The sequence below is a fragment of the Hibiscus syriacus genome, unplaced genomic scaffold (genome assembly GCF_006381635.1).
Source record: "Hibiscus syriacus cultivar Baekdansim isolate YM2019G1 unplaced genomic scaffold, ASM638163v2 tig00116989_pilon, whole genome shotgun sequence".
In the NCBI taxonomy this organism is placed as follows: Eukaryota; Viridiplantae; Streptophyta; class Magnoliopsida; order Malvales; family Malvaceae; genus Hibiscus; species Hibiscus syriacus.
The window spans coordinates 4,054,222-4,062,759 of record NW_024063508.1 but is presented as its reverse complement, the minus strand read 5'-3'; positions in this window follow the sequence as shown (position 1 = coordinate 4,062,759).

The following is an 8,538-nucleotide window of genomic DNA, read 5'->3' as shown; positions in this document are numbered from 1 at the left end:
TGGGAGTATCGATACTACCCCCTTATTTTCTTAGTTAAAACCAGTTGATGAGTATTGATATACAACGTGGAGTATTGATACTCTAGGTTTAGTATCGATACTGAGATGCTTAGTATTGATATTAGCATATTTTTGGGGATTTAAATCCAGAGAATTTTAAGATGTGAAAAGGTTTTCCAATAACTCCCTAATTAATATCCATAAGATTACAAGTGAGAACAAATTATAAATCAAATACATTTAGAAACGAAATTAATTAAGGTGACATAAAACTAGCATTGACTGAATACTTAGGAAATGATAAGGACACTCGAGTTACTTTAGTAAATGATAGTAGTATCGAGAAATAAAATCAGTCATGATATCTTTAGGCAGTGCCAATGCACATTAAATTGACTAACTAGGGTCAAGGTCTGACACTCGCAATAGGTAGGTTTGTCGAGGGTGCTGTTTTCGATGTAGAGATTCTAGGATTCATCATCGGTAGACTAGAGGGGTGCATGAGCTCCGAGATACAGAACCCTCATCCGCACCCTGATATATACCATAGAGTAGAGAGTACAATATACGACTATACTCACTATTGCTTTTCCCTTGACAGCTTGAGTATTTATTTAATACATTTAGTATGGTTTAGTTGTTAGTGTGGCACTGAGCTAGTGAGCTCAGTGTTTGGAATTTGTTTCCTTACGCAGGTTAATAGGAGGAGTAATTGAGGAGCCTTTTTTTCAGTCGAGGTCTAGACCGAGATCCAGAGTAGAGTATGTCTCGAGTTATTTCTTTAGAGGGCATTTATATTTGTAGAACCTTTTTTTGTATATTTAAGTCATAATTTTGTTGTTAAATGTTGGTATGTATAATTGATTTAATTATTTTGGGAACTCTTGGGGTAAACTTATTTTATAAAAATTGTGGATTATTTATTTTACTGTAAGTGTTTCATGTGGTCATTTTAAATTATAAATTAAAGAAATTTGTGGGTTAGTCACTCTGGCAGTTTCAGATGATATTTTGTCGGTCGATTGTGTTGTACTGGTTTTGAGCTTACACAGAATGCAGTGTGGAATTAGATTAGCATTCAATTTGGCTTTCATTAATAGTGTAAGATATTAGCAGGACTTACAAGATAATATGCATAGTTGTCGATGCTTTGATCAGAGTTTCACTGCCCCAAAATTCAAAGAATTTAATCCATGAAAAGAACGAAAATAAAGGTTAGTGAATGCATTCTATGTGTTGATTTCAGTCATGATACTTCTTGAAGTGCTAGATTCAATTTCTGGGAATAATAAGTCATATGGTATAGAACAACTACATATGATTATAAATATGGCAGTTTGATAAATTTCATAAGGTATAGAAAAAATAAGGATTAATTAATTGGTGGGAGAGGGATGGAGGGGAGGAATATGATGTTGGTGGTGGGTATTTGAAAACAAACTGGAAATTAGAAAGTTTTTGGGGTAAATTAGATATAAAATCATTGTTTGAATACTTATTTGATGTTTTAGTAGTAGTTTAGGGGTAAAACTAAATATATATTTTTTGTTAACGTTGTCATGTCATTAATTTAACGGAGATGACGGTGTAATGACCATTTTGTAATAAATCGAGAATGTTAATGACAAATATGTTACGTTTAACACTTCAGTGAGGAAAAAGAAAACTTACTCAAATTTTAGTGACCATTTGTTTAGCTTACCCTTATTAAATATAAATATATTAAAATTTAACATTAATACATAAATATAAAAAAAATTATCGTTCATTGTTCTTGTTCTTTGCCTGCTTAAAATTTTATATAAAAAGAACAAGTACATTTGATCGATTGATCAAGTTATTCTCATAGGTCATGAGTTTTAGACCCATTAAGAGTATTTCCTTTTCTTTTCTTAGAGTTCTCCTTCTCCTCCCCTCTAAGTAGGATTAAAATTAGATTTAGAATTTGTCACATAAAAATACTAAAATGAAAGAAATGTTAAAATTATTTGTAAAATTTGAAGATCTAGAAAGATTAAAATATTAAAATAACTTTGTTATAAATATTTATTTATGTGAATGTTCATCTTTATTTATAAGATAGGATTTTGATTTACTTTATTATTTGGACTTTAATATTCGTGAGATTTAAAGATATATGATATAATGCCTATAAATATAAAGTTTATCCATTGAGGAATAACAATCATTCTTTTATCCCTTGAGGTAATTTGGTTCATGCCCACAAAATTCAAAATTAAATGTTCCATTAAAATATAAATTTAGTTAAGACTTTATTTGAATACAATTTAAAATAAATTATTTTTCTAATACTATAAAATATAAAAATTAATTTTGAGTAAATAGATAAAATCAAAATTTATCTTTATTAGTTGGGTAAATTATACCATCAATAATTTAACTATAAAAAATTATAAAATTTTATCGATAATAATTTAAATAATTAATAGAAAGATAACATAATAGTTATAAAAATTATATATGTATGGTAAGATATATCCATACGGTGTAACATTTTTAAGTTTTACATGTTTTTTCATCGTTAGATGAGTGAAAATGAATGCGTTAAATTAACACTACCAACCAAAAAATAATCTATGACCCAAAAAAAGTATAAATTTTAAAATTTTAATCATTATCACTTATTTAAATTATATTTTCGTGAAAAATAATTATTTCTACACAACATAAATAGATCAAACCCTCGTATAAATGGCCCGATAAGTCTATATAGATGTGATATTTTAGACTAGTAGCTATAAAGCGAAGTTGAAAGTGCAATGAGCAATTGAATGCAGAATAATAAAAGACATCGTAAACAAATCAAAAGAACACCCATGATTTTTGATGCAGTTGATCTCATGATTGCAAGATATTGCCCAATAACCTTTCTAAATGGAGGATAGTCATACTCGCTAAGGATGTTCATATTCGGGTATCCGTTTCTTAAAAATCTATCTATTGATTTGTAGATTGTTTGCTAAATCGAAACTTGACGTTAGTTTCGTTGCGTTTTCCGATGTCGATTGAGGTAGTAGTTTGGATGACAGACAGTCAACTACTGGATATTGTGTATATGTTTGATGGCTTGGAGTATTAAGAAGCAAAAGGCGGTGTCCCGGTAAACTACTGAAGCTGAATATCGTAATATTGCGGAGCAGTGGCCCGTGTCTGAAGTGGCGTGAATTGAAGCACTTCCGAATGATATGGGAGTTCAAACCAGTATTGTACCTATAATTTAGTGTGATAATATCAGTGAGGTCGCAATGAGTGTGAATTCGGTTTTTTATGCGCGGTTCAAGAACTTAGAATCAGATGTTCATTTGTTAGTGAGAAAGTAACCGAAAAGAAACTTCAAGTCAACTTGTTGTGTTCCAGTCGAACATCAAGCAAATGATGGTCTCACCAAGGCAGTGATTAAAGAGAGATTTAATTTGTTTCATCAGAAGGTGACTGTTTATCCTATCGAGAAAGACAAGAGAGAATGTTGATATTAAAGCCAGTAGTTTTACTTATTGCTTGCTGTTGTTAGTTGTTTTGAGTTGTTGTGGTTTTCTTTTCTGCTGTTTGTTTTCCGCTAGCTACTGTCCTTTGTTTTTTTTTTTCCCTTTTGGAGTTGTTCTGTGAAAAAAATATATTTTATCGGTTGATCTATTAGATTTAGAATTCATTAAAAAAAAAATTCTCGTCAGTTGAGATCTGCAGCAGTCCTCCGTTCTGCCGTCCATTAACCTGTTAAACACAGAATCAAGAAGTGTGTGTTTTGTATAACCATTAATTTCCGATCTATTGATCGATTAATCGAATCGGTACTACAAAGGCAAGGGTGACCCTCCCAGCCTAGTTTTCATTTGTCATTTGTCTTTGAAATTGTCAGAAAGAAACTAACCTCATATTGTCAGGAAGAAACTAACCTATTTAAGCTGTAAATAGGACGAATAACCTACTCCAGGATTATTATGTAAATCAACCATTTGCCATTTGTCTTCCAAATTATTAATTTAGTTGAATTATTATTTAAGCTGTAAATAGGACGATAACCCACGCCTCTTCGAAGACCAGAACTTGAGTCTGGGGCCTTAGACCACTCGGCCATCCTGACAATTGACAATAGTTCTGCTGAAACTTACCAGGGAGTTAAATAACTATTTATTTTTCGTAATCTTACTTGCACTCGTGGAAAGAAGATTCCGGTCCAGAATTGATGGTCTTTAGGAGTTGAAGTGCCTCCTCTTCCTCTTATATTGAGTTGAATAGTTATGATTAGCCATTACTACACTAGATAGATGAATCCCGGTTATGAAGCAATGGTGGATTAGCAACTAAAACACTCCTCGTATTCTATTGATAATCCCAAGCTGTCCGCTAGATTAGTCAGCAAGTCTCGTGATAATGCTCAATATGGGGTGTAAATCATTTGCATTTCTAAGTTGCTTAAATTTGGTGATTCGATCACTGTAGTTAGACGCATACTATTGGGAAAATAGAATTAAATATTGCAATAAATTATGAAATTATTTTCTTAATATGAGTATGTATAAGTGTGTTGAAGCATGCATTATAATTCAAGATGAGGTTTAGGTTCTATTCCATGTAATTAGATATTAACATAATTATATAAGGTGATATTTGATCAATGTAAAAGTAATCATATAAAATCGAATCAAATCAAAACTTTTCTTATTCAAATAAATTAACCGTCTCTACTTATGATGGTAATTAAAATATTTATTTTCATGAATATAAAAGAAGGAAAATTATTTTATATACTACTAACTTTGCATGTTGACTCATTTATGCCGGTTAACTTTAAATTTTATCAATTATAACATTGAAATTTAGTTTGACATTCACCTATGTCACTTTGTCTACAATTCGGTAACGGGACAATGACATGGCTAACTGTTACTGACGTGACCTACCATGCTAAAATGACATCGTTTTGGTGCAACTATTCTTTTCCCTAAAACGATGTCATTTTAGGAGTTGTCGTAACCATCCTTCGGGTGGGCCCAAAATTTGGCTTCGACTTAAATGAAGCATGTTAGAGCTGCCACCGATAATTTTTTTTTTAAAAAAAGTTAGGTTGATCGGACACCTTAATTTATCATCTTACCTGATCTGTGTTTTACCATAAATATGTTGGATTCAGTAGTCGATTACAGTCGAGGAATGATTAGCACCCTTTTACTGCACTTTCGGTACCAATTTAATTTCTCGGTGTCTTAATTGCGAAAATTAAAAGTTACATTGAAATTTAAAGATTCGATTTGAAGTACTTTCCTTTGATCAATTAAAATTACTCAAAAAATCAGAAAAGTATTATATTGTAAAATAAAATAATTTACAAATTTAAAAATGTTTAAAATGTTTAAAAAAAGTAAAAAAAAACATGTTAAGATTTTTTTAAAGAAAACGATAATAAAAAACACTAAATTTTAAAGGATTAAATTAAAACAAGTTGAAATTGAGGGACCAAATTAATGCTAAAGATGTGTTGCAAGGAAAAATAATGAGTTAGAGGGGTTAAATCGAAAAAATATAAATTAAATGATTAAATGAATTAAAAAAATTCAGAGCAAAATAATAACCAAATGAATTACATAAAAATCAGGGACAAAAATTAAAATTTTAAGGAAAAATAATGAGTTAGAGGGGTTAAATCGAAAAAATATAAATTATAAATAGGGATTAAATCGAATTAATTAAAAATTCAGAGGCAAAATTGCAATAGGTGACCAAAATGAATTACGCATAAAAAATACAGGGACTATGAAAATAATTTAAAAATCTTTTAATTACAACCTAGTCCCCCTATAATTACCCATAAAATCATCTAATTCCCTCATTTCTCATCTTTTCTCCTAAACCAAACCCCAACATTCTCCTAACTCTTTCCCTTCTTTCTAACCCAAACCCCAACATTCTCCTAACTCTTTCCCTTCTTCCTAACCCGACTGAATGGCCGGCCACCGCTCTAGTCTCGCACCACCACCCGGCCGTTGCTTCGGCCACCATCGGTCGATCTAAACCCCAAAGCTTCAAATTTTACCTTGGTTTCTGACGAGATCCTTTGTTCTCCGGCGACCCTTGGTTTCTCGACGCAGTCTTTAAGCTCTCTTGGCAGCTCTCGGCGAAGGCTTTGATTTGTTTTTTATTTTTTAGCTATATTCGAATGGTTTTATGTGCTTTTGGTTTGATTGGTATTTGTTCTTGATTTTCGACTATGTTTGCTTGTGTTGGTTTCCATCGTACATACAACCCCTCTGAAAGGGTTGTTGTCGGATATTACGAGATAGTGCAGTCTCGATTTGCACGTTCGACGTTTGTTGCTAGAAAATCGGGCCAGTTTCTTGTTGACCATAAATATTAGGATGGCTTAGTCCTGATTTTCTTGACCAGTTTCCAAATCCTGTCTGGCGTGTGGCCTTCACGCGCACGCCGTCGCCAATTGGTGCCTATGTCCTCTTAGGGTTTGGAAACTTTTAACCCTTTATTGGGCCAGGCTTGGACCTTGTTGGGCTTCTACTGGGTTTGTTGGGTCAGGCTACAGAGTTGGACTCCAAATTTGGACTATTATAGATCTTGAAAAATAAAAATGAAATAAAATTAAAAATAATAGAATAAAAAATAAAAATAATTTATATTATATAAGTTCCCAAAAAAAATTTAAAAGACTAGATATGATTTCAAAAATTATTTTCGAAAATATATGAGTTTTAAAAATAAAATTATTTCCAAAACCAAAAGATATGTTTTCAAAAAATATTTAAAAACCATATATCATACATTTTTTAAAAAATGTTTTAAAAACCATATATTATACACTTTTTTTTTAAAAAAATGTTTAAAAACTATATATTATATGTTTTCAAAATTACTTTAAAAACTATATATTATATGTTTTCAAAATTATTTTAAACCATATACTACATGCTTTTCAAAATCATTTTAAAAACTATATATTATATTTTTCAAAATTAATTTAAAAACTATATATTTTTCAAAATCGTTTTAAAAAACTATATATTATACATTTTCAAAATTACATTAAAAATTATATACTATGTGGTTTCAAAAGTTATATTTGAAATTATTATATACTATGCTAAAAAAGGACCCCGGACGAAAATAAGTGTCTATAGTTGCCCCTCTTTGCCCATTTATCATGTAATGAAAATAGGACAAAAGATAAAAGGACACTGGTTTTCGTTCGGTAAGAAGAGGGATCAAACGCGAATTTGCTTCTGTGAGTCTGATCTCTTTCCCAATATTGAAATCTAACTCAATGTATATTTTTATCGAATATCTTCCATCACGGAGTTGATGTCGGCTTGTCGTGCATGACTTGGGCTCCTTTGTATTCCTTTAGCCTCTGCCCGTTCACCTTGAAAATGGAACCATCCTCTCAGTTATTGATTTCTATTGCCCCATTGTTATGAACTTGATGTACGATGAACGTTCCTGGCCATCGTGACTTTAGCTTGCCTAGGAATGACTTAAGACGTGAATTGTATAGCAGTATTTGTTGACCAGAATAAAATTGCCTAGGCAATATTTTTCTGTCATGAAATCGTTTTGTTTTCTCTTTGTATAGGCGGGCATTTTCATATGTATGTGCTCTGAATTCATCCATCTCGTTCAGTTAGACACTTCGGCTTGTCCATTAGTCTGAGGGTGGTATGCCATAGCAATCCTATGTCACACTTCATATCGTTTAAATGTCTTGGCAATCAATTTGTTTTTATCAAAATGAGAGCCTTCATCATTAATGATAGCTCATTGTGTTCCAAAACGTGTGAATATATTTTTGTGCAAAACTTTTAGCACTGTCTTGGAATCATTTTTATGTGTTGTAATGACTTCAACCCACTTAGATACATAATCCACTACCAAGAGGATGTACAAATCTCCAAAGGATATGGGAAAGGGTCCTATGAAGTTTATGCCCCATACATCAAAAAGTTCAACCTCCAGAATATTTTGCCATGGCATCTCATGTCATTTTTTTATGTTCCATGTTTGTTGGAATCTATCACATGACTTAAAGAATTCATGTGCATCTTTGAACAAGGTTGGCCAAAAGAATTCGGACTGAAGTACTTTCACCACTGTTCTCATTCCACCAAAGTGACCTCCATACGGTGACGAGTGACATTGTAGTAGAATTTCTATCTGCTCTTCTTTTGGAACGCATCTTCGGATTATTTGGTCTCCACATTGCTTAAATAGAAACTGTTCATCCCAGTAATAGTGTCGCACATGATGTTGAAACTTTTTTCGGCCCTGGATAGATAAATCAGGAGGAATAATGCCACTAACAAGAAAGTTAACTATGTTAGTATACCATGGCGCAACCGTGACAAATAATATTTTCTCATTAGGGAAATCCTCTTGAATTTTTTTATGTCTTGGCAATAAGATTTGTTATATAATCTAGAAAAATGGTCAGCCACTTGATTTTCTGTACCATTTCTATCCTTGATCTCTAAATCAAACTCTTGTAGTAATAATATCCATCGAATTATCCTAGGCTTT